Consider the following 22656-nt stretch of genomic DNA (forward strand, 5'->3'; position numbering starts at 1 on the left):
CAGCCCCAGGGAGCTCCAGCCCCGGGATCCCGGAGCAAGTGGAAATCCCAACTGTGCAAACGCTGCCTGTGCGTCCTGGGTTTTCTTTGGTTGAGGGGATTTCGAGGTACATTAGAAGTCTCTTTTTCTCTAACTTAGCTGTCGAAGGAAGAGTTGAGAAGTATGTGCTTCACTCTCTTAAGGTTGATTTTTATATTTTGTCTAAAACATTTTTTTGCTGGCCTGCTGAGGTTTGTTCAGCAGGTCAGCTTAAGGTACTCTTTTTGCCTCTTGGGTTGGTGTTATCTTTTATATTAAAACCTGACTATACTATGTTTACAAGAATGTTTTAATAGCTATTACTTAAGTTAGATAGTGACTTTCTACTTGAAACCAATATGTGAATGGTAATATCGTCTTTCATATGGATGCTAGCGAGAAGAAAGAGGAAGGACTGGGTACACCCAAATTTTTCTATCTATGTAGATAATACCAAACTCTTTCGTACAAGGTTCAAAACCTCTGTCTACAGTGCTCTAAATGTTTTCCGTTCACTTTGTGATTACTATTACTAGACTATCTAAATTGTTGTGACTTTTAATTCTTGACATAAAGGTGGTAACATGCTTTATGGGTTAAATTCAAAGGCCCAGGGGTCTTTGGCTACATGCCAGGGTCTCTGAACCCCCTGCCAGGGATTTAAAGCCCCCTGGCTGGGGCTGGAATCATTTAGGATGGTCAGGGGGAGGTCCGGGGTTCTGACAGTGCCCAAAGGAATGAGAAAGAGAAGTGAAGTTTTATAAAGAATCATTATTTATTTGCTGAACATCGGCAAACACGAGGATTTACAGAACACATTTAATTACAACAATCCTCATAACAACAACAACAACAATCTACTGCACATATTTCCATGGGATCCTATGGAGTAACAATCTTCAAAACATATTTACAAAGAACTACTAACCTAAGAACATATTTACAAAAATATCCTAACTTTTCAAACATATCTACACCGCCGTAATATCTACAGCCATCATCTGCATCAGTCCTGGAAGGAAGAAAGAAGCAAAGCTGGAGTCAGCTGCCAGCACTGGGCCCAGCTGGGCCCCAGGAGCTGGGACAGGGCTGGCAGGGCTGGTGTGGCCCCAGGCAAGTGCAGGGCAGGCCAGGGCTGGTGCTTGTGGCAGCACAATCCAGGCCCCCTGCGGGCAGCGTGTCCCTGAGCGGGGCCATCCAGCCCAGCCCCAGCCTGGCGCCAGGGCAGCCACTGTGTCTGTGGGCAGGGCATGGGGAGCATCTGCCTGTCTTACTTGTGGGGCTCCATCTTCATCCAAGGACCATGGGCTCCTCCTCATCCTTCTCATCCACTTCCATCGCCTCGATGTCATCCTCCTCATCAACTTCCATCTCCTCAACCTGGTCTTCCATGTCCACCTCCATCATCTCTTCCTCATTCAGCACCATGTCCACTTCCATCGCCACCACAGTGTCTCTGTTAGTCTGCAAGAGACAGCACAATCTCACAGTGGGGTTCCTGTCCCACACCATCCATTCCCACATGGCTGCAGCCTGCTCAAGCAGGCTGCCTCCTCCCTGGAATGGCACAGTACCTCCACTGGCGCAGCAGTGCTCATCCTGCTAGGGTTGGTGCTCCAGAGCAGGCAGCAGGAAAAGCCCAGGCAGCAGCAGCAACAGCTGAGTGCTGACGGGCAGAGCGCAGAGCGAGCGCCAACTGAGCGCTGGCAGCAGGCAGAGTGTCTGCTGTGGTGGTTTCCAGGTGCTGGACGTTCCACCTGGAACGCTGTGGGAGCTGTGATGTCACAGAAGTTTCAGGGCCGCTCCACACTGGGAGGTGGGCATGGTGGAATGATGAAATCCTTGAATGGTTTGGCTTGGAAGGGACACTAAAGATCATCTGGTTGCAAGCTGAGCAGCCTCCCAGCACAGCAGGTTGCTGCGGCCCCTGTCCAATCTGGCCTTGGATGTTGGTGGGCATGGGGTATGCACAGCCTCTCTGCGCTGGTCCCTGTGTCAGGGACAAGCACCCTGACAGGAAAGAACTTCTTGCCATCATGGAATGGATTCCAGCTCTTGCAGTTTCATCCCATTCCCCCTTGTTCTGTGACTTCAGTTGCTGACAAAGAGTCCTCTCCCACTTCCCTGTGGGTCAGGCTGTTCCTGCAGTGTCACACATGTGGCTGAAGCTGCAGCCAGGAGAGAGAGAAGCCAAGCTGGCAGAGAGAGGAAATGGGGAAAGTGACATGAGAGATGAGAGGAGAAGGAAAAAGTAGAGTCATGCAAGGCATTGGGTTGGGTGGGCTGTGGCATTCATGCCTTTTATTAGAGGCCAGGTTCTCTGGTGCACTCAATGACTGTGTGATTGCGGCGTGTCCACAGTGAGCCCGTGTGAGCGAGCTGCACTCCCAGAGGCCGGAGCACACTTGCTTCAAGTGCTGATGAATGAGGCCAGAGATGGGTCTTTGTGTGGAACTCCAAACGCTGTGCATTGCCATGAAGAGGGTCCAGGGCCGGAGAGAAAATGAGGCTGGGGTCTGAGGGTTTCATTCGGGGGGGAGAAGGGGTGAAGCCAGGACCAGCAGGGGAGAAGAGAGAGGAGAACATTGTCTGGAGAGTAGATCTAAGGAAAAAATGGCAGTTGAAGTGGGTGATAGCAACAAAACCTGCGGATTGCAAGAGGCTGCAAGTGGCCATGGGTGAGAGCCTTGCATTCAGAGGGGTTTCTCTGTTTCACCTTGGTCCCCTTTGCCCTAAGGTATTACAGTTGCAATGAGAGGCCCCTGGGCCTCCACAAGTGCCCCCTTTTTGTTTTCAAGAATGAAGGCTTCTGCCATGGACTTTTGCAAGCGTTGAGCAAAACTGGATAGAATAACCAAGACAATGAATACAAGAAACAAAGCCCACAAAACAGTCTTGACTAAATCACAGAATCACAGAATCATGAGTTTGGAAGAGACCCCTAAGATCATCAAGTCCAACCTATGCCCTAACATCTCAACTAGACTATAGCACCAAGTGGCATGTCCAGTCTTTTTTTAAACACATCCAGTGATGGTGATTCCACCACCTCCCTGGGAAGACAGTTCCAGTGCTTTATTATTCTTTCAGTGAAAATTTTTTTCCTAATATCTAACCTATACCTTCCCTGACGTAGCTTGAGACTGTGTCCCCTTGTTCTGTCAGTTGCTGCCCGGTGGAAGAGACCGACCCCCACCTGTCTACAACCTCCCTTCAGGAAGTTGTAGAGAGCAATAAGGTCACCTCTAAGCCTCCTCTTCTCCAGGCTAAACAACCCCAGCTCCCTCAAATGTTCCTCGTAGGGCTTGTTTTCCAAGCCCCTCACCAGCCTTGTTGCTCTCCTCTGGACACGCTCAAGTATCTCAATATCCTTCCTAAATTGAGGGGCCCAGAACTGGACACAGTACTCAAGATGTGGCCTCACCAGTGCCGAGTACAGGGGGAGAATGACCTCCCTGCTCCTGCTGCTCACACAAGTCCTAATGCAGGCCAGGATGCCGTTGGCCTTCTTGGCCACCAAGGCACATTGCTGGCTCATATCCAATCGGCTGTCAACCAGCACCCCCAGGTCCCTTTCTGCCTGAACACTATCCAGCCACACCGTCCCCAGCCTGTAACGCTGTAGGGGATTTTTGTGGCCAAAATGCAGAACACGGCACTTAGACTTATTAGACTTCATATTGTTGGACGTAAAGATGAAAGCCAGCCTTTCATGCCCCAGTCTTTCAACAGTCCAGTGAGCCAGTCGTTGTTGCCTTTTGTCTGGATCTTATTGATTTGATCTGTGAGCAGCTGGCCGCTCTGGTATACTGAGTCCCTATGTGAGAAGAGGTTGACATGCGTGGCCATGGGCAAGAAATTGTGGCTTGGCTGTGGAACCACCCATGCGAAGGCATGCGGCATAGTTAGGAGCATCCAGCTTCCTGCTGCAGTGGCAACAAAAGACAGCATCCTTTGACTTTAGCTAATTTACTAGTGGGTGGAGGCTTGGGTGGCCTGAAAGTAAAGAGATAGGGAGATTGCAATGTGAAACTGAAATTCTGGTCCCACTAAACTTTCTCTTCTGTAAGGCAAGGGTTTGAAGTCAGCTTATTAGAAGAATCAAATATCAAGGCTAGAATACAGTTTTTCCAATTGTTAAGCGGGATATCGCAGTTAGTGGTGTCTGAGCTCTCTTGGTGTTGGTCTGTGTGGTCCACACTGCTTAGGAGATCTTCTTCTGTCCTTCTTCTTCTTTTGCAGGCTGCTGCTGTCTCTCTTAGGCTTTTGTTCTGTTTTTCTGATGGTGGCTGTGGTGTTTGCCTGGCCATTGGCAGAAGAGTTTTATGTTTTTTGCTGGGATGCGTCTTGGGCCTGCTGCTGTAGAGACACAAGCATATCCTCCCTCCCAAGTAATGAATGGGAAAGGCCCATAATTTGTTTGGATTCAGGGTCTTTGATCAACACAGGTGGCTTTTCTTTTTATTGGGCTGCCAATTAAATATAAAATGCCTGATGACTGGGGGAGTTGTTGAAAAAGTTGAGCACATCAAGGGCCTTGGCCAGGCTCTCAATGGGAGATACTATGTGGACTCCCTGTCTCTGTTGATCAAGGATCCTTTGGATGGAAGAGTGGGCCCTCTGGACGATGGACTGTCCTGTGGCAGAGTGTGGTATGGCTGTGACATGTTTTGTAGCCCACTGGTCAGAAAATGGTTGGAATCAGTGGGAGGTATAAGCAGGACCATGTTTAATTTCCTGTGGAACAGGGGAGGTGGAAAAGGCTAAAAAGGAACGTTTTATAGCATCTTTTGATTTTTCAGCAGCATGGGCAGGGGCAGAAATCGCAGCGTTGTCGGTGTGGATTGAGACGGGGATGTATTTTAGTCTCCCAAAAGGGGCTTGGTGTGTGATGTGTGATTGCCCGATCTGGAGAGTCTTTAGTCCTCTTGGATTGAGTGCAGCTCTGACAGAAGCAAAGGCACGTTGCTGACAATTTGGGCAGGTGGCTGCCATGAATCTTGCCTGATCTTGGGTAATTTTAAAGATGCTGAGCGGTGCAGGAATGTTTTGATGGTAGAAGTGGTGGCGGATCCTAGCCTGGTCAGAAAGATTCCGTAGGGAGGTTTGGAGAAGCATTGCTGAGGCATCTGCTCTAGCATTGCCTACTATAAATGCAGGAAGGGTGGTATGAGACCTTGTGTGCATGATATAGTGTGGGTGTTGTCTGTGGGACAGAAGAGAAATGAAAGGGGAAAGCAAATGCTCTAGTTGGGGTTAGAAATGTCTTTGAAAATGGAATTTCCGGCCCGCTGCACTAGGTCATAGACATCTGCCGAATCAGTGATCAAAGGAAGAGGTTCTTTGAAAGTGGAGAAGGTCCTAAGGACTGCAGTCAATTCATCAATTTGGGCAGGGTGTGGATCCCCTGGCTTGGCTTTTGTCTCTTGAGCAATGCGGGCCCAGGGCAGTGCAGAGCAGGGTGGGAAGCAGAGCCCGGAGCCTTTGGAGGCTGCAAGCCTTAAACATCAGCCCCTGCAGCAGCCCAGATGCAGGTGCCACAGTTGCCAAGGCTGTCAAGGCCTTGAGAGCGGGCAGGTGGATTTTGCATCCCTGTGGGCTGATGGCGGCTCTGGAGCCAGGAGTGGCTGTGGCTGCAGCAGGAAGGGTGGCTGAAAGTTTCCTGCCTTGCTTTGGTGGCATGGCTGCAGGGGCCAGTGCAGTGAGAGCCCCCTCTGTGCTGGTGAGAGCTCAGCTCTTGGGGACGCGGCTGTGCCCCAGCCCAGGAGCAGCAGCAGTGGCCAGCGGCAGCAGTGGTGTCAGTGGGACCCCCTGTGCACAGGGACCCCCAGCCGCGGGGTGGCCGTGGCAGCAGCCCCAGGGAGCTCCAGCCCCGGGATCCCGGAGCAAGTGGAAATCCCAACTGTGCAAACGCTGCCTGTGCGTCCTGGGTTTTCTTTGGTTGAGGGGATTTCGAGGTACATTAGAAGTCTCTTTTTCTCTAACTTAGCTGTCGAAGGAAGAGTTGAGAAGTATGTGCTTCACTCTCTTAAGGTTGATTTTTATATTTTGTCTAAAACATTTTTTTGCTGGCCTGCTGAGGTTTGTTCAGCAGGTCAGCTTAAGGTACTCTTTTTGCCTCTTGGGTTGGTGTTATCTTTTATATTAAAACCTGACTATACTATGTTTACAAGAATGTTTTAATAGCTATTACTTAAGTTAGATAGTGACTTTCTACTTGAAACCAATATGTGAATGGTAATATCGTCTTTCATATGGATGCTAGCGAGAAGAAAGAGGAAGGACTGGGTACACCCAAATTTTTCTATCTATGTAGATAATACCAAACTCTTTCGTACAAGGTTCAAAACCTCTGTCTACAGTGCTCTAAATGTTTTCCGTTCACTTTGTGATTACTATTACTAGACTATCTAAATTGTTGTGACTTTTAATTCTTGACATAAAGGTGGTAACATGCTTTATGGGTTAAATTCAAAGGCCCAGGGGTCTTTGGCTACATGCCAGGGTCTCTGAACCCCCTGCCAGGGATTTAAAGCCCCCTGGCTGGGGCTGGAATCATTTAGGATGGTCAGGGGGAGGTCCGGGGTTCTGACAGTGCCCAAAGGAATGAGAAAGAGAAGTGAAGTTTTATAAAGAATCATTATTTATTTGCTGAACATCGGCAAACACGAGGATTTACAGAACACATTTCATTACAACAATCCTCATAACAACAACAACAACAATCTACTGCACATATTTCCATGGGATCCTATGGAGTAACAATCTTCAAAACATATTTACAAAGAACTACTAACCTAAGAACATATTTACAAAAATATCCTAACTTTTCAAACATATCTACACCGCCGTAATATCTACAGCCATCATCTGCATCAGTCCTGGAAGGAAGAAAGAAGCAAAGCTGGAGTCAGCTGCCAGCACTGGGCCCAGCTGGGCCCCAGGAGCTGGGACAGGGCTGGCAGGGCTGGTGTGGCCCCAGGCAAGTGCAGGGCAGGCCAGGGCTGGTGCTTGTGGCAGCACAATCCAGGCCCCCTGCGGGCAGCGTGTCCCTGAGCGGGGCCATCCAGCCCAGCCCCAGCCTGGCGCCAGGGCAGCCACTGTGTCTGTGGGCAGGGCATGGGGAGCATCTGCCTGTCTTACTTGTGGGGCTCCATCTTCATCCAAGGACCATGGGCTCCTCCTCATCCTTCTCATCCACTTCCATCGCCTCGATGTCATCCTCCTCATCAACTTCCATCTCCTCAACCTGGTCTTCCATGTCCACCTCCATCATCTCTTCCTCATTCAGCACCATGTCCACTTCCATCGCCACCACAGTGTCTCTGTTAGTCTGCAAGAGACAGCACAATCTCACAGTGGGGTTCCTGTCCCACACCATCCATTCCCACATGGCTGCAGCCTGCTCAAGCAGGCTGCCTCCTCCCTGGAATGGCACAGTACCTCCACTGGCGCAGCAGTGCTCATCCTGCTAGGGTTGGTGCTCCAGAGCAGGCAGCAGGAAAAGCCCAGGCAGCAGCAGCAACAGCTGAGTGCTGACGGGCAGAGCGCAGAGCGAGCGCCAACTGAGCGCTGGCAGCAGGCAGAGTGTCTGCTGTGGTGGTTTCCAGGTGCTGGACGTTCCACCTGGAACGCTGTGGGAGCTGTGATGTCACAGAAGTTTCAGGGCCGCTCCACACTGGGAGGTGGGCATGGTGGAATGATGAAATCCTTGAATGGTTTGGCTTGGAAGGGACACTAAAGATCATCTGGTTGCAAGCTGAGCAGCCTCCCAGCACAGCAGGTTGCTGCGGCCCCTGTCCAATCTGGCCTTGGATGTTGGTGGGCATGGGGTATGCACAGCCTCTCTGCGCTGGTCCCTGTGTCAGGGACAAGCACCCTGACAGGAAAGAACTTCTTGCCATCATGGAATGGATTCCAGCTCTTGCAGTTTCATCCCATTCCCCCTTGTTCTGTGACTTCAGTTGCTGACAAAGAGTCCTCTCCCACTTCCCTGTGGGTCAGGCTGTTCCTGCAGTGTCACACATGTGGCTGAAGCTGCAGCCAGGAGAGAGAGAAGCCAAGCTGGCAGAGAGAGGAAATGGGGAAAGTGACATGAGAGATGAGAGAAGAAGGAAAATGTAGAGTCATGCAAGGCATTGGGTTGGGTGGGCTGCGGGATTCCTGCCTTTTATTAGAGGCCAGGTTCTCTGGTGCACTCAATGACTGTGTGATTGCGGCGTGTCCACAGTGAGCCCGTGTGAGCGAGCTGCACTCCCAGAGGCCGGAGCACACTTGCTTCAAGTGCTGATGAATGAGGCCAGAGATGGGTCTTTGTGTGGAACCCCAAACGCTGTGCATTGCCATGAAGAGGGTCCAGGGCCAGAGAGAAAATGAGGCTGGGGTCTGAGGGTTTCATTCGGGGGGGAGAAGGGGTGAAGCCAGGACCAGCAGGGGAGAAGAGAGAGGAGAACATTGTCTGGAGAGTAGATCTAAGGAAAAAATGGCAGTTGAAGTGGGTGATAGCAACAAAACCTGCGGATTGCAAGAGGCTGCAAGTGGCCATGGGTGAGAGCCTTGCATTCAGAGGGGTTTCTCTGTTTCACCTTGGTCCCCTTTGCCCTAAGGTATTACAGTTGCAATGAGAGGCCCCTGGGCCTCCACAAGTGCCCCCTTTTTGTTTTCAAGAATGAAGGCTTCTGCCATGGACTTTTGCAAGCGTTGAGCAAAACTGGATAGAATAACCAAGACAATGAATACAAGAAACAAAGCCCACAAAACAGTCTTGACTAAATCACAGAATCACAGAAACATGAGTTTGGAAGAGACCCCTAAGATCATCAAGTCCAACCTATGCCCTAACATCTCAACTAGACTATAGCACCAAGTGGCATGTCCAGTCTTTTTTTAAACACATCCAGTGATGGTGATTCCACCACCTCCCTGGGAAGACAGTTCCAGTGCTTTATTATTCTTTCAGTGAAAATTTTTTTCCTAATATCTAACCTATACCTTCCCTGACGTAGCTTGAGACTGTGTCCCCTTGTTCTGTCAGTTGCTGCCCGGTGGAAGAGACCGACCCCCACCTGTCTACAACCTCCCTTCAGGAAGTTGTAGAGAGCAATAAGGTCACCTCTAAGCCTCCTCTTCTCCAGGCTAAACAACCCCAGCTCCCTCAAATGTTCCTCGTAGGGCTTGTTTTCCAAGCCCCTCACCAGCCTCGTTGCTCTCCTCTGGACACGCTCAAGTATCTCAATATCCTTCCTAAATTGAGGGGCCCAGAACTGGACACAGTACTCAAGATGTGGCCTCACCAGTGCCGAGTACAGGGGGAGAATGACCTCCCTGCTCCTGCTGCTCACACAAGTCCTAATGCAGGCCAGGATGCCGTTGGCCTTCTTGGCCACCAAGGCACATTGCTGGCTCATATCCAATCGGCTGTCAACCAGCACCCCCAGGTCCCTTTCTGCCTGAACACTATCCAGCCACACCGTCCCCAGCCTGTAACGCTGTAGGGGATTTTTGTGGCCAAAATGCAGAACACGGCACTTAGACTTATTAGACTTCATATTGTTGGACGTAAAGATGAAAGCCAGCCTTTCATGCCCCAGTCTTTCAACAGTCCAGTGAGCCAGTCGTTGTTGCCTTTTGTCTGGATCTTATTGATTTGATCTGTGAGCAGCTGGCCGCTCTGGTATACTGAGTCCCTATGTGAGAAGAGGTTGACATGTGTGGCCATGGGCAAGAAATTGTGGCTTGGCTGTGGAACCACCCATGCGAAGGCATGCGGCATAGTTAGGAGCATCCAGCTTCCTGCTGCACTGGCAAGAAAGGACAGCATCCTTTGACTTTAGCTAATTTACTAGTGGGTGGAGGCTTGGGTGGCCTGAAAGTAAAGAGATAGGGAGATTGCAATGTGAAACTGAAATTCTGGTCCCACTAAACTTTCTCTTCTGTAAGGCAAGGGTTTGAAGTCAGCTTATTAGAAGAATCAAATATCAAGGCTAGAATACAGTTTTTCCAATTGTTAAGCGGGATATCGCAGTTAGTGGTGTCTGAGCTCTCTTGGTGTTGGTGTGTGCGGTCCACACTGCTTAGGAGATCTTCTTCTGTCCTTCTTCTTCTTCTTTTGCAGGCTGCTGCTGTCTCTCTTAGGCTTTTGTTCTGTTTTTCTGATGGTGGCTGTGGTGTTTGCCTGGCCATTGGCAGAAGAGTTTTATGTTTTTTGCTGGGATGCGTCTTGGGCCTGCTGCTGTAGAGACACAAGCATATCCTCCCTCCCAAGTAATGAATGGGAAAGGGCCCATAATTTCTTTGGATTCAGGGTCTTTGATCAACACAGGTGGCTTTTCTTTTTATTGGGCTGCCAATTAAATATAAAATGCCTGATGACTGGGGGAGTTGTTGAAAAAGTTGAGCACATCAAGGGCCTTGGCCTCCAATGGGAGATACTATGTGGACTCCCTGTCTCTGTTGATCAAGGATCCTTTGGATGGAAGAGTGGGCCCTCTGGACTATGGACTGTCCTGTGGCAGAGTGTGGTATGGCTGTGACATGTTTTGTAGCCCACTGGTCAGAAAATGGTTGGAATCAGTGGGAGGTATAAGCAGGACCATGATCAGTTTTAATTTCCTGTGGAACAGGGAAGGTGGAAAAGGCTAAAAAGGAACGTTTTATAGCATCTTTTGATTTTTCAGCAGCATGGGCAGGGGCAGAAACCGCAGCGTTGTCGGTGTGGATTGAGACGGGGATGTATTTTAGTCTCCCAAAAGGGGCTTGGTGTGTGATGTGAGATTGCCCGATCTGGAGAGTCTTTAGTCCTCTTGGATTGAGTGCAGCTCTGACAGAAGCAAAGGCACGTTGCTGACAATTTGGGCAGGTGGCTGCCATGAATCTTGCCTGATCTTGGGTAATTTTAAAGATGCTGAGCGGTGCAGGAATGTTTTGATGGTAGAAGTGGTGGCGGATCCTAGCCTGGTCAGAAAGATTCCGTAGGGAGGTTTGGAGAAGCATTGCTGAGGCATCTGCTCTAGCATTGCCTACTATAAATGCAGGAAGGGTGGTATGAGACCTTGTGTGCATGATATAGTGTGGGTGTTGTCTGTGGGACAGAAGAGAAATGAAAGGGGAAAGCAAATGCTCTAGTTGGGGTTAGAAATGTCTTTGAAAATGGAATTTTCGGCCCGCTGCACTAGGTCATAGACATGTGCCGAATCCGTGATCAAAGGAAGAGGTTCTTTGAAAGTGGAGAAGGTCCTAAGGACTGCAGTCAATTCAGCAATTTGGGCAGGGTGAGGATCCCCTGGCTTGGCTTTTGTCTCTTGAGCAATGCGGGCCCAGGGCAGTGCAGAGCAGGGTGGGAAGCAGAGCCCGGAGCCTTTGGAGGCTGCAAGCCTTAAACATCAGCCCCTGCAGCAGCCCAGATGCAGGTGCCACAGTTGCCAAGGCTGTCAAGGCCTTGAGAGCGGGCAGGTGGATTTTGCATCCCTGTGGGCTGATGGCGGCTCTGGAGCCAGGAGTGGCTGTGGCTGCAGCAGGAAGGGTGGCTGAAAGTTTCCTGCCTTGCTTTGGTGGCATGGCTGCAGGGGCCAGTGCAGTGAGAGCCCCCTCTGTGCTGGTGAGAGCTCAGCTCTTGGGGACGCGGCTGTGCCCCAGCCCAGGAGCAGCAGCAGTGGCCAGCGGCAGCAGTGGTGTCAGTGGGACCCCCTGTGCACAGGGAGCCCCAGCCGCGGGGTGGCCGTGGCAGCAGCCCCAGGGAGCTCCAGCCCCGGGATCCCGGAGCAAGTGGAAATCCCAACTGTGCAAACGCTGCCTGTGCCTCTTGGGTTTTCTTTGGTTGAGGGGATTTCGAGGTACGTTAGAAGTCTCTTTTTCTCTAACTTAGCTGTCGAAGGAAGAGTTGAGAAGTATGTGCTTCACTCTCTTAAGGTTGATTTTTATATTTTGTCTAAAACATTTTTTGCTGGCCTGCTGAGGTTTGTTCAGCAGGTCAGCTTAAGGTACTCTTTTTGCCTCTTGGGTTGGTGTTATCTTTTATATTAAAACCTGACTATACTATGTTTACAAGAATGTTTTAATAGCTATTACTTAAGTTAGATAGTGACTTTCTACTTGAAACCAATATGTGAATGGTAATATCGTCTTTCATATGGATGCTAGCGAGAAGAAAGAGGAAGGACTGGGTACACCCAAATTTTTCTATCTATGTAGATAACACCAAACTCTTTCGTACAAGGTTCAAAACCTCTGTCTACAGTGCTCTAAATGTTTTCCGTTCACTTTGTGATTACTATTACTAGACTATCTAAATTGTTGTGACTTTTAATTCTTGACATAAAGGTGGTAACATGCTTTATGGGTTAAATTCAAAGGCCCAGGGGTCTTTGGCTACATGCCAGGGTCTCTGAACCCCCTGCCAGGGATTTAAAGCCCCCTGGCTGGGGCTGGAATCATTTAGGATGGTCAGGGGGAGGTCCGGGGTTCTGACAGTGCCCAAAGGAATGAGAAAGAGAAGTGAAGTTTTATAAAGAATCATTATTTATTTGCTGAACATCGGCAAACACGAGGATTTACAGAACACATTTCATTACAACAATCCTCATAACAACAACAACAACAATCTACTGCACATATTTCCATGGGATCCTATGGAGTAACAATCTTCAAAACATATTTACAAAGAACTACTAACCTAAGAACATATTTACAAAAATATCCTAACTTTTCAAACATATCTACACCGCCGTAATATCTACAGCCATCATCTGCATCAGTCCTGGAAGGAAGAAAGAAGCAAAGCTGGAGTCAGCTGCCAGCACTGGGCCCAGCTGGGCCCCAGGAGCTGGGACAGGGCTGGCAGGGCTGGTGTGGCCCCAGGCAAGTGCAGGGCAGGCCAGGGCTGGTGCTTGTGGCAGCACAATCCAGGCCCCCTGCGGGCAGCGTGTCCCTGAGCGGGGCCATCCAGCCCAGCCCCAGCCTGGCGCCAGGGCAGCCACTGTGTCTGTGGGCAGGGCATGGGGAGCATCTGCCTGTCTTACTTGTGGGGCTCCATCTTCATCCAAGGACCATGGGCTCCTCCTCATCCTTCTCATCCACTTCCATCGCCTCGATGTCATCCTCCTCATCAACTTCCATCTCCTCAACCTGGTCTTCCATGTCCACCTCCATCATCTCTTCCTCATTCAGCACCATGTCCACTTCCATCGCCACCACAGTGTCTCTGTTAGTCTGCAAGAGACAGCACAATCTCACAGTGGGGTTCCTGTCCCACACCATCCATTCCCACATGGCTGCAGCCTGCTCAAGCAGGCTGCCTCCTCCCTGGAATGGCACAGTACCTCCACTGGCGCAGCAGTGCTCATCCTGCTAGGGTTGGTGCTCCAGAGCAGGCAGCAGGAAAAGCCCAGGCAGCAGCAGCAACAGCTGAGTGCTGACGGGCAGAGCGCAGAGCGAGCGCCAACTGAGCGCTGGCAGCAGGCAGAGTGTCTGCTGTGGTGGTTTCCAGGTGCTGGACGTTCCACCTGGAACGCTGTGGGAGCTGTGATGTCACAGAAGTTTCAGGGCCGCTCCACACTGGGAGGTGGGCATGGTGGAATGATGAAATCCTTGAATGGTTTGGCTTGGAAGGGACACTAAAGATCATCTGGTTGCAAGCTGAGCAGCCTCCCAGCACAGCAGGTTGCTGCGGCCCCTGTCCAATCTGGCCTTGGATGTTGGTGGGCATGGGGTATGCACAGCCTCTCTGCGCTGGTCCCTGTGTCAGGGACAAGCACCCTGACAGGAAAGAACTTCTTGCCATCATGGAATGGATTCCAGCTCTTGCAGTTTCATCCCATTCCCCCTTGTTCTGTGACTTCAGTTGCTGACAAAGAGTCCTCTCCCACTTCCCTGTGGGTCAGGCTGTTCCTGCAGTGTCACACATGTGGCTGAAGCTGCAGCCAGGAGAGAGAGAAGCCAAGCTGGCAGAGAGAGGAAATGGGGAAAGTGACATGAGAGATGAGAGAAGAAGGAAAATGTAGAGTCATGCAAGGCATTGGGTTGGGTGGGCTGCGGGATTCCTGCCTTTTATTAGAGGCCAGGTTCTCTGGTGCACTCAATGACTGTGTGATTGCGGCGTGTCCACAGTGAGCCCGTGTGAGCGAGCTGCACTCCCAGAGGCCGGAGCACACTTGCTTCAAGTGCTGATGAATGAGGCCAGAGATGGGTCTTTGTGTGGAACCCCAAACGCTGTGCATTGCCATGAAGAGGGTCCAGGGCCAGAGAGAAAATGAGGCTGGGGTCTGAGGGTTTCATTCGGGGGGGAGAAGGGGTGAAGCCAGGACCAGCAGGGGAGAAGAGAGAGGAGAACATTGTCTGGAGAGTAGATCTAAGGAAAAAATGGCAGTTGAAGTGGGTGATAGCAACAAAACCTGCGGATTGCAAGAGGCTGCAAGTGGCCATGGGTGAGAGCCTTGCATTCAGAGGGGTTTCTCTGTTTCACCTTGGTCCCCTTTGCCCTAAGGTATTACAGTTGCAATGAGAGGCCCCTGGGCCTCCACAAGTGCCCCCTTTTTGTTTTCAAGAATGAAGGCTTCTGCCATGGACTTTTGCAAGCGTTGAGCAAAACTGGATAGAATAACCAAGACAATGAATACAAGAAACAAAGCCCACAAAACAGTCTTGACTAAATCACAGAATCACAGAAACATGAGTTTGGAAGAGACCCCTAAGATCATCAAGTCCAACCTATGCCCTAACATCTCAACTAGACTATAGCACCAAGTGGCATGTCCAGTCTTTTTTTAAACACATCCAGTGATGGTGATTCCACCACCTCCCTGGGAAGACAGTTCCAGTGCTTTATTATTCTTTCAGTGAAAATTTTTTTCCTAATATCTAACCTATACCTTCCCTGACGTAGCTTGAGACTGTGTCCCCTTGTTCTGTCAGTTGCTGCCCGGTGGAAGAGACCGACCCCCACCTGTCTACAACCTCCCTTCAGGAAGTTGTAGAGAGCAATAAGGTCACCTCTAAGCCTCCTCTTCTCCAGGCTAAACAACCCCAGCTCCCTCAAATGTTCCTCGTAGGGCTTGTTTTCCAAGCCCCTCACCAGCCTCGTTGCTCTCCTCTGGACACGCTCAAGTATCTCAATATCCTTCCTAAATTGAGGGGCCCAGAACTGGACACAGTACTCAAGATGTGGCCTCACCAGTGCCGAGTACAGGGGGAGAATGACCTCCCTGCTCCTGCTGCTCACACAAGTCCTAATGCAGGCCAGGATGCCGTTGGCCTTCTTGGCCACCAAGGCACATTGCTGGCTCATATCCAATCGGCTGTCAACCAGCACCCCCAGGTCCCTTTCTGCCTGAACACTATCCAGCCACACCGTCCCCAGCCTGTAACGCTGTAGGGGATTTTTGTGGCCAAAATGCAGAACACGGCACTTAGACTTATTAGACTTCATATTGTTGGACGTAAAGATGAAAGCCAGCCTTTCATGCCCCAGTCTTTCAACAGTCCAGTGAGCCAGTCGTTGTTGCCTTTTGTCTGGATCTTATTGATTTGATCTGTGAGCAGCTGGCCGCTCTGGTATACTGAGTCCCTATGTGAGAAGAGGTTGACATGTGTGGCCATGGGCAAGAAATTGTGGCTTGGCTGTGGAACCACCCATGCGAAGGCATGCGGCATAGTTAGGAGCATCCAGCTTCCTGCTGCACTGGCAAGAAAGGACAGCATCCTTTGACTTTAGCTAATTTACTAGTGGGTGGAGGCTTGGGTGGCCTGAAAGTAAAGAGATAGGGAGATTGCAATGTGAACCTTAAATTCTGGTCCCACTAAACTTTCTCTTCTGTAAGGCAAGGGTTTGAAGTCAGCTTATTAGAAGAATCAAATATCAAGGCTAGAATACAGTTTTTCCAATTGTTAAGCGGGATATCGCAGTTAGTGGTGTCTGAGCTCTCTTGGTGTTGGTGTGTGCGGTCCACACTGCTTAGGAGATCTTCTTCTGTCCTTCTTCTTCTTCTTTTGCAGGCTGCTGCTGTCTCTCTTAGGCTTTTGTTCTGTTTTTCTGATGGTGGCTGTGGTGTTTGCCTGGCCATTGGCAGAAGAGTTTTATGTTTTTTGCTGGGATGCGTCTTGGGCCTGCTGCTGTAGAGACACAAGCATATCCTCCCTCCCAAGTAATGAATGGGAAAGGGCCCATAATTTCTTTGGATTCAGGGTCTTTGATCAACACAGGTGGCTTTTCTTTTTATTGGGCTGCCAATTAAATATAAAATGCCTGATGACTGGGGGAGTTGTTGAAAAAGTTGAGCACATCAAGGGCCTTGGCCTCCAATGGGAGATACTATGTGGACTCCCTGTCTCTGTTGATCAAGGATCCTTTGGATGGAAGAGTGGGCCCTCTGGACTATGGACTGTCCTGTGGCAGAGTGTGGTATGGCTGTGACATGTTTTGTAGCCCACTGGTCAGAAAATGGTTGGAATCAGTGGGAGGTATAAGCAGGACCATGATCAGTTTTAATTTCCTGTGGAACAGGGAAGGTGGAAAAGGCTAAAAAGGAACGTTTTATAGCATCTTTTGATTTTTCAGCAGCATGGGCAGGGGCAGAAACCGCAGCGTTGTCGGTGTGGATTGAGACGGGGATGTATTTTAGTCTCCCAAAAGGGGCTTGGTGTGTGATGTGAGATTGCCCGATCTGGAGAGTCTTTAGTCCTCTTGGATTGAGTGCAGCTCTGACAGAAGCAAAGGCACGTTGCTGACAATTTGGGCAGGTGGCTGCCATGAATCTTGCCTGATCTTGGGTAATTTTAAAGATGCTGAGCGGTGCAGGAATGTTTTGATGGTAGAAGTGGTGGCGGATCCTAGCCTGGTCAGAAAGATTCCGTAGGGAGGTTTGGAGAAGCATTGCTGAGGCATCTGCTCTAGCATTGCCTACTATAAATGCAGGAAGGGTGGTATGAGACCTTGTGTGCATGATATAGTGTGGGTGTTGTCTGTGGGACAGAAGAGAAATGAAAGGGGAAAGCAAATGCTCTAGTTGGGGTTAGAAATGTCTTTGAAAATGGAATTTTCGGCCCGCTGCACTAGGTCATAGACATGTGCCGAATCCGTGATCAAAGGAAGAGGTTCTTTGAAAGTGGAGAAGGTCCTAAGGACTGCAGTCAATTCAGCAATTTGGGCAGGGTGAGGATCCCCTGGCTTGGCTTTTGTCTCTTGAGCAATGCGGGCCCAGGGCAGTGCAGAGCAGGGTGGGAAGCAGAGCCCGGAGCCTTTGGAGGCTGCAAGCCTTAAACATCAGCCCCTGCAGCAGCCCAGATGCAGGTGCCACAGTTGCCAAGGCTGTCAAGGCCTTGAGAGCGGGCAGGTGGATTTTGCATCCCTGTGGGCTGATGGCGGCTCTGGAGCCAGGAGTGGCTGTGGCTGCAGCAGGAAGGGTGGCTGAAAGTTTCCTGCCTTGCTTTGGTGGCATGGCTGCAGGGGCCAGTGCAGTGAGAGCCCCCTCTGTGCTGGTGAGAGCTCAGCTCTTGGGGACGCGGCTGTGCCCCAGCCCAGGAGCAGCAGCAGTGGCCAGCGGCAGCAGTGGTGTCAGTGGGACCCCCTGTGCACAGGGAGCCCCAGCCGCGGGGTGGCCGTGGCAGCAGCCCCAGGGAGCTCCAGCCCCGGGATCCCGGAGCAAGTGGAAATCCCAACTGTGCAAACGCTGCCTGTGCCTCTTGGGTTTTCTTTGGTTGAGGGGATTTCGAGGTACGTTAGAAGTCTCTTTTTCTCTAACTTAGCTGTCGAAGGAAGAGTTGAGAAGTATGTGCTTCACTCTCTTAAGGTTGATTTTTATATTTTGTCTAAAACATTTTTTGCTGGCCTGCTGAGGTTTGTTCAGCAGGTCAGCTTAAGGTACTCTTTTTGCCTCTTGGGTTGGTGTTATCTTTTATATTAAAACCTGACTATACTATGTTTACAAGAATGTTTTAATAGCTATTACTTAAGTTAGATAGTGACTTTCTACTTGAAACCAATATGTGAATGGTAATATCGTCTTTCATATGGATGCTAGCGAGAAGAAAGAGGAAGGACTGGGTACACCCAAATTTTTCTATCTATGTAGATAACACCAAACTCTTTCGTACAAGGTTCAAAACCTCTGTCTACAGTGCTCTAAATGTTTTCCGTTCACTTTGTGATTACTATTACTAGACTATCTAAATTGTTGTGACTTTTAATTCTTGACATAAAGGTGGTAACATGCTTTATGGGTTAAATTCAAAGGCCCAGGGGTCTTTGGCTACATGCCAGGGTCTCTGAACCCCCTGCCAGGGATTTAAAGCCCCCTGGCTGGGGCTGGAATCATTTAGGATGGTCAGGGGGAGGTCCGGGGTTCTGACAGTGCCCAAAGGAATGAGAAAGAGAAGTGAAGTTTTATAAAGAATCATTATTTATTTGCTGAACATCGGTAAACACGAGGATTTACAGAACACATTTCATTACAACAATCCTCATAACAACAACAACAACAATCTATTGCACATATTTCCATGGGATCCTATGGAGTAACAATCTTCAAAACATATTTACAAAGAACTACTAACCTAAGAACATATTTACAAAAATATCCTAACTTTTCAAACATATCTACACCGCCGTAATATCTACAGCCATCATCTGCATCAGTCCTGGAAGGAAGAAAGAAGCAAAGCTGGAGTCAGCTGCCAGCACTGGGCCCAGCTGGGCCCCAGGAGCTGGGACAGGGCTGGCAGGGCTGGTGTGGCCCCAGGCAAGTGCAGGGCAGGCCAGGGCTGGTGCTTGTGGCAGCACAATCCAGGCCCCCTGCGGGCAGCGTGTCCCTGAGCGGGGCCATCCAGCCCAGCCCCAGCCTGGCGCCAGGGCAGCCACTGTGTCTGTGGGCAGGGCATGGGGAGCATCTGCCTGTCTTACTTGTGGGGCTCCATCTTCATCCAAGGACCATGGGCTCCTCCTCATCCTTCTCATCCACTTCCATCGCCTCGATGTCATCCTCCTCATCAACTTCCATCTCCTCAACCTGGTCTTCCACGTCCACCTCCATCATCTCTTCCTCATTCAGCACTATGTCCACTTCCATCGCCACCACAGTGTCTCTGTTAGTCTGCAAGAGACAGCACAATCTCACAGTGGGGTTCCTGTCCCACACCATCCATTCCCACATGGCTGCAGCCTGCTCAAGCAGGCTGCCTCCTCCCTGGAATGGCACAGTACCTCCACTGGCGCAGCAGTGCTCATCCTGCTGGGATTGGTGCTCCAGAGCAGGCAGCAGGAAAAGGCCAGGCAGCAGCAGCAACAGCTGAGTGCTGACGGGCAGAGTGCAGAGCGAGCGCCAACTGAGCGCTGGCAGCAGGCAGAGTGTCTGCTGTGGTGGTTTCCAGGTGCTGGACGTTCCACCTGGAACGCTGTGGGAGCTGTGATGTCACAGAAGTTTCAGGGCCGCTCCACACTGGGAGATGGGCATGGTGGAATGATGAAATCCTTGAATGGTTTGGCCTGGAAGGGACCCTAAGGATCATCTGGTTCCAAGCTGAGCAGCCTCGCAGCACAGCAGGTTGCTGCGGCCCCTGTCCAAGCTGGCCTTGGATGTTGGCGGGCATGGGGTATGCACAGCCTCTCTGCGCTGGTCCCTGTGTCAGGGACAAGCACCCTGACAGGAAAGAACTTCTTGCCATCATGGAATGGATTCCAGCTCTTGCAGTTTGATCCCATTCCCCCTTGTTCTGTGACTTCAGTTGCTGACAAAGAGTCCTCTCCCACTTCCCTGTGGGTCAGGCTGTTCCTGCAGTGTCACACATGTGGCTGAAGCTGCAGCCAGGAGAGAGAGAAGCCAAGCTGGCAGAGAGAGGAAATGGGGAAAGTGACATGAGAGATGAGAGGAGAAGGAAAAAGTAGAGACATGCAAGGCATTGGGTTGGGTGGGCTGTGGCATTCATGCCTTTTATTAGAGGCCAGGTTCTCTGGTGCACTCAATGACTGTGTGATTGCGGCGTGTCCACAGTGAGCCCGTGTGAGCGAGCTGCACTCCCAGAGGCCGGAGCACACTTGCTTCAAGTGCTGATGAATGAGGCCAGAGATGGGTCTTTGTGTGGAACTCCAAACGCTGTGCATTGCCATGAAGAGGGTCCAGGGACGGAGAGAAAATGAGGCTGGGGTCTGAGGGTTTCATTCGGGGGGGAGAAGGGGTGAAGCCAGGACCAGCAGGGGAGAAGAGAGAGGAGAACATTGTCTGGAGAGTAGATCTAAGGAAAAAATGGCAGTTGAAGTGGGTGATAGCAACAAAACCTGCGGATTGCAAGAGGCTGCAAGTGGCCATGGGTGAGAGCCTTGCATTCAGAGGGGTTTCTCTGTTTCACCTTGGTCCCCTTTGCCCTAAGGTATTACAGTTCAATGGCAGGCCCCTGGGTCTCCACAAGTGCCCCCTTTTTGTTTTCAAGAATGAAGGCTTCTGCCATGGACTTCTGCATGCGTTGAGCAAAACTGGATAGAATAACCAAGACAATGAATACCAGAAACAAAGCCCACAAAACAGTCTTAACTAAAGATGAAAGCCAGCCTTTTGTGCCCCAGTCTTTCAAAAGTCCAGTGAGCCAGTCGTTGTTGCCTTTTGTCTGGATCTTATTGATTTGATCTGTGAGCAGCTGGCCGCTCTGGTATACTGAGTCCCTATGTGAGAAGAGGTTGACATGCGTGGCCATGGGCAAGAAATTGTGGCTTGGCTGTGGAACCACCCATGCGAAGGCATGCGGCATAGTGAGGAGCATCCAGCTTCCTGCTGCAGTGGCAACAAAAGACAGCATCCTTTGACTTTAGCTAATTTAGTAGTGGGTGGAGGCTTGGGTTGCCTGAAAGTATAGAGATAGGGAGATTGCAATGTGAAACTGAAATTCTGGTCCCACTAAACTTTCTCTTCGGTAAGGCAAGGGTTTGAAGTCAGCTTATTAGAAGAATCCAATATCATGGCTAGAATACAGTTTTTCCAATTGTTAAGCGGTATATCCCGGTTAGTGGTGTCTGAGCTCTCTTGGTGTTGGTCTGTGTGGTCCACACTGCTTAGGAGATCTTCTTCTGTCCTTCTTCTTCTTCTTTTCCAGGCTGCTGCTGTCTCTCTTAGGCTTTCATTCTGTTCTTCTGATGGTGGCTGTGGTGTTTGCCTGGCCATTGGCAGAAGGGTTTTATGTTTTTTGCTGGGATCCGTCTTGGGCGTGCTGCTGTAGAGACACAAGCATATCCTCTCCCCCAAGTAATGAATGGGAAAGGGCCCATAATTTGTTTGGATTCAGGGTCTTTGATCAAGACAGGTGGCTTTTCTTTTCACTGGCCCGCAGTGACATGAAATGCAAAATGCCTGATGACTGGGGGTGTTGGCTCCATAAATGAGGTGTTGAAAAAGTTGAGCACATCAAGGGCCTTGGCCAGGCTCTCAATGGGAGATACTATGTGGACTCCCTGTCTCTGTTGATCAAGGATCCTTTGGATGGAAGAGTGGGCCCTCTGGACGATGGACTGTCCTGTGGCAGAGTGTGGTATGGCTGTGATATGTTTTGTAGCCCACTGGTCAGAAAATGGTTGGAATCAGTGGGAGGTATAAGCAGGACCATGATCAGTTTTAATTTCCTGTGGAACAGGGAAGGTGGAAAAGGCTAAAAAGGAACGTTTTATAGCATCTTTTGATTTTTCACCAGCATGGGCAAAGGCGAAAACCGCAGCGTTGTCGGTGTGGATTGAGACGGGGATGTATTTTAGTCTCCCAAAAGGGGCTTGGTGTGTGATGTGAGATTGCCCGATCTGGAGAGTCTTTAGTCCTCTTGGATTGAGTGCAGCTCTGACAGAAGCAAAGGCACGTTGCTGACAATTTGGGCAGGTGTTTGCCATGGATCTTGGGTAATTTTAAAGATGCTGAGCGGTGCAGGAATGTTTTGATGGTGGAAGTGGTGGCGGATCCTAGCCTGTTCAAAAACATTCCGTGGGGAAGATTGGACAACCCTTGCTGGGGCATCTGCTCTAACATTGCCTACTATGAACCCAGGAAGGGTGGTATGAGGCCTTGTGTGCATGATATAGCGTGGGTGTTGTCTGTGGGACAGAAGAGAAATGAAAGGGGAAAGCAAATGCTCTAGTTGGGGTTAGAAATGTCTTTGAAAATGGAATTTTCAGCCTGCTGCACTAGGCCATAGACATCTGCCGAATCAGTGATCAAAGGAAGAGGTTCTTTGAAAGTGGAGAAGGTCCTAAGGACTGCAGTCAATTCAGCAATTTGGGCAGGGTGAGGATCCCCTGGCTTGGCTTTTGTCTCTTGAGCAATGCGGGCCCAGGGCAGTGCAGAGCAGGGTGGGAAGCAGAGCCCGGAGCCTTTGGAGGCTGCAAGCCTTAAACATCAGCCCCTGCAGCAGCCCAGATGCAGGTGCCACAGTTGCCAAGGCTGTCAAGGCCTTGAGAGCGGGCAGGTGGATTTTGCATCCCTGTGGGCTGATGGCGGCTCTGGAGCCAGGAGTGGCTGTGGCTGCAGCAGGAAGGGTGGCTGAAAGTTTCCTGCCTTGCTTTGGTGGCATGGCTGCAGGGGCCAGTGCAGTGAGAGCCCCCTCTGTGCTGGTGAGAGCTCAGCTCTTGGGGACGCGGCTGTGCCCCAGCCCAGGAGCAGCAGCAGTGGCCAGCGGCAGCAG

The 22656-nt window shown here is 50.4% G+C and overlaps 4 long non-coding RNA genes across 4 annotated transcripts; all 4 read right to left on the minus strand.

Moving 5' to 3' along the window:
- Positions 1–858: 858 nt before the first annotated feature.
- Positions 859–1720, minus strand: LOC135292848 (uncharacterized). Its single transcript, XR_010355014.1, has 3 exons — positions 1593–1720; positions 1293–1482; positions 859–1030 (listed from the first exon to the last, which is right to left on the minus strand). It is a non-coding gene; the product is annotated as an uncharacterized LOC135292848 (long non-coding RNA).
- A 4929-nt stretch (positions 1721–6649) lies between these two features.
- LOC135292794 (uncharacterized) lies at positions 6650–7589 on the minus strand. The gene is made up of 3 exons (XR_010354959.1): positions 7462–7589; positions 7162–7351; positions 6650–6899 (listed from the first exon to the last, which is right to left on the minus strand). It is a non-coding gene; the product is annotated as an uncharacterized LOC135292794 (long non-coding RNA).
- Positions 7590–12522: 4933 nt separating this feature from the next.
- LOC135292841 (uncharacterized) lies at positions 12523–13462 on the minus strand. Its single transcript, XR_010355009.1, has 3 exons — positions 13335–13462; positions 13035–13224; positions 12523–12772 (listed from the first exon to the last, which is right to left on the minus strand). It is a non-coding gene; the product is annotated as an uncharacterized LOC135292841 (long non-coding RNA).
- A 4927-nt stretch (positions 13463–18389) lies between these two features.
- Positions 18390–19325, minus strand: LOC135292838 (uncharacterized). The gene is made up of 3 exons (XR_010355006.1): positions 19208–19325; positions 18908–19097; positions 18390–18645 (listed from the first exon to the last, which is right to left on the minus strand). It is a non-coding gene; the product is annotated as an uncharacterized LOC135292838 (long non-coding RNA).
- Between the last annotated feature and the right edge of the window lie 3331 nt (positions 19326–22656).

This window comes from Passer domesticus, unplaced genomic scaffold, assembly GCF_036417665.1.
Source record: "Passer domesticus isolate bPasDom1 unplaced genomic scaffold, bPasDom1.hap1 HAP1_SCAFFOLD_51, whole genome shotgun sequence".
In the NCBI taxonomy this organism is placed as follows: domain Eukaryota; kingdom Metazoa; phylum Chordata; class Aves; order Passeriformes; family Passeridae; genus Passer; species Passer domesticus.